At 41.7% G+C, this 3273-nt stretch overlaps 1 pseudogene; it reads left to right on the top strand.

The window, feature by feature from the left end:
* The first annotated feature begins 2728 nt into the window (after positions 1-2728).
* Positions 2729-2856, top strand: LOC122814588 (annotated as a pseudogene).
* Positions 2857-3273: the final 417 nt, after the last annotated feature.

Raw genomic sequence — 3273 nt, 5'->3', positions numbered from 1 at the left:
TGAGGCCAGAAGAAGATGTAGTTCCACAAGTCTCAGGCATTTTCCGGGGACACTTAGGACTTGCCTTCCCCCAGAGGCAGAGGGGGATATGATAGACACCGCTCTAGAGGCAGAGGGGGTTCTAGGAATTTCGGGTATCAGGAACCTTTCTCAGATAAACCCGGGCAGCAGCCCTGAGGGGTTGCCCGGCTGCCCATCTCTGGAGGCAGTCAGGGGTCAATTGTCGCTTCACCCACTAGCATGGGAGATCATGGGATTAGCAAGGAGGAAGTAAGGACATCTATGAAGAGGAGGAAGAATGGAAAGGCTGTTGGTCCAGATGACATACCTGTGGAAGCATGGAGGTGTTTAGGAGAAAGATGGCAGTGGAGTTTTTAACCAGAATGATTAATGAAATTTTGGAAAGTGAGAGGATGCCTGAGGAGTGGAGAAGAAGTGTTTTGGTACCAAATTTTAAGAATAAGGGTGATGTGCAGAGCTGTAGTAACTACAGGGGGATAAAATTGATCATTCACAGCATGAAGTTATGGGAAAGAGTAGCGAAAGCTAGGTTAAGAAGGGAGGTGATGATTAGGGAACAGCAGTATGGTTTCATGCTGGGAAAGAACAGATGCTTTTTTTTTGCTCTGACGGTGTTGATGAAGAAGTATAGACAAGGTCAGAAGGAGTTGCATTGTGTCTTTGTGGATTTAGAGAAAGCATACGACAGGATGCCTAGAGAGGAGTTGTGGTATTATATAAGGAAGTCGAGAGTGGCAGAGAAGTATGTAAGAGTGGTATAGGACATGTACAAGGGTAGTGTGACAGTGGTGAGGTCTCCAATAGGAGTGACGGATGCATTCATGGTGAAGGTGGGATTACATCAAGGATCAGCTCTAAGCCCTTTCTTATTTGCAGTGGTGATGAACAGGTTGACAGATGAGATCAAACAAGAGTCCCTGGGGACTATGGTGTTTGCGCATGACATTGTGATCTGTAGTGAGAGTAGGGAACAGGTTGAGGAGGCCCTGGAGAGGTATAGGTATGCTCTAGAGAGGAGAGGAATTGAAGGTCAGCGGAACTAAGACTATATGTTTATTTATATGAGTTTAAATACTTGGGATCAACAGTTCTGGGTAATAGTGAGTGTGGCAGAGAGGTGAAGAAGAGAATACAGGCAGGCTGGAGTGGGTGGAGAAGAGTGTCAGGGGTGATTTGTGACAAATGGATACCAGTAAGAATGAAAGGGATGATCTACAAGAGGGTAGTGAGACCACCTATGTTATATGGTTTGGAGATGGTGGCATTGATGAAAAAACAGGAGTCAGAGCTGAAGGTGGCAAAGCTAAAGATGTTAAGATTTGCAATGGGTGTGACGAGGATGAACCGGATTAGGAATCAGTATATTAAGACTGTCAACTCAGGTTGAACAGTCTGGAGACAAAGCCAGAGAGGAGAGATTGCATTAGTTTGGATATGTGCTGAGGAGGGATGCTGGGTATATTGGGAAAAGGATGCTAAGGATGGACTGCCACGTAAGAGGAAAAGAGGAAGGCCTAAAATTAAGTTTATGGATTTGGTGAGGGATTATTTAAAAAAAATTATTTTCTTGGGTGGCAAAAGCCAGGGTACCTTTTTGGCTGGGCTTGTATAGGCCCCAGGGCCGATAGCCTAGTACCTACCTACCTATGAGAGGACATGCAGGTGGTTGGTGTGACAGAGCAAGATATGGAGGACAGAAAGAAATTGAAACAGATGATCCTCTGTGGCGACCCCTAAAGGGAACAGCCAAAAGAAGAAGAAGAAGATTGCGTAGCTCAGAAACCCTTATTTCTATGCTATGTTATGCATGTAATTCATTACGCTCCTAACTCAAAAGCAGCCTTACTTACAACACTTACCTTTTCTCCAAATGTATTTCTTTTCCGACTTTCTCTCTTGAAACAGGCCATGCTTGCCTATTTCCTTCTTTCTTTCCTTCCATTCTTTTCTTTTCCTTTCCTTTGGCTATTAGGTGTTTGTTTAAAAGACATTTCCTTTTTACATTTTTCTTCACCGAGGCCAAACCTTACCTATGCTAAAAGACCTATCCCTCTGCCTTTAATGCACACCCCTTCACTAGAATATTTTTGGCAGCCCCCCCCCCCCCCCCACACACACACACAAAGAAGCATCAGGTGTTAAAATTTGAAATGTGGCCTTGGCCTATCAAGTTGTGCAAGTTTGGCTTCATCATTCACCTATTTCATTTTGAGTATCATATTGTCATTATGGCAACTGGGGTACAGTTTTAACAACTTAGGCTTCTTTTTGTTCAAGTGCTGTCTGGGAAGAGCTGCTAAACAAAGCATCCTAGCTGTCCATGCATTCCTTGAACAGGAAAGTGTGTTTTTCACCCATTTATTTAAAGATGCAGGAAAAGATTGTAGCCTCTTATAAGCTTACTTAAAATAGTCATCAGGTTACTCAAAATATCTTTACATTTTGAAAACACTAGTCTCTCTTTTTTAACAGTAAGGAGGCAAGTAAACACCTAAAGCTGAATTTTCATGGGCAAAGTGTTACGGGATATTAGTGCAGACCCCGAGCTTTGCTCAGACTTTTCTTGTCATTCCAATAATGATACAGAGCTGATATTTGAGTTCAAACTTAAATTGTCACTAACCTTATATACCATTTCAGAAACAACTCACCACCCAGGTACTGAGATTTACAACACTGGAGCTGCTGGTTCTCAGTTTCCAAAGCCATACTTAAATGGGAGGGAGAATACCACTATCAAGAAGGTAGTTTCACCAGGCTGAGGTTCTTCGGTTGGGTTGACCCCTATAATTTCCCCAATATGGGAAACTCAACTGCATAATTTTTGTTTTAATCTAACTAACAAAAACAGATCTGTTTTTTTTTTATTCTAGCATGCCTAGTTCATAAGCCTGTATTTCTAACCAATGTTCTGAATACAATTCCTCAAACTCCTAGTTCAGAAATAGCCAATCATTTACCCTTGCTTCTACACTTATCTTTTTCTCTAAATGCTTTTCTTTTATCTTCTCAATGAAAGTCACTCATTCTTTTTTCTTTTATGTTCTTTTTTTTTTTTTTTCATTTTCTTTTCTTTCTTTCTTTCTCTTTCACAGACAGGACCCACAGTCCTTTATTCTTTCTTTCTTTATAGCACTTCAGCATGTTTTCACTTATGCAACAATTAGGTTTTTGTGTTAAAGGCATTTCCTTTTTCCATTTTTCTTCAGCATGGCAGCCTCTTGCCTGTCCCTGTCCTAATAAGGTGTACAG

Source organism: Protopterus annectens, chromosome 10.part0, assembly GCF_019279795.1.
Source record: "Protopterus annectens isolate FY-2018-M chromosome 10.part0, PAN1.0, whole genome shotgun sequence".
NCBI classification, from domain to species: Eukaryota; Metazoa; Chordata; order Ceratodontiformes; family Protopteridae; genus Protopterus; species Protopterus annectens.
This window is presented reverse-complemented; position numbering and strand designations above follow the sequence as displayed.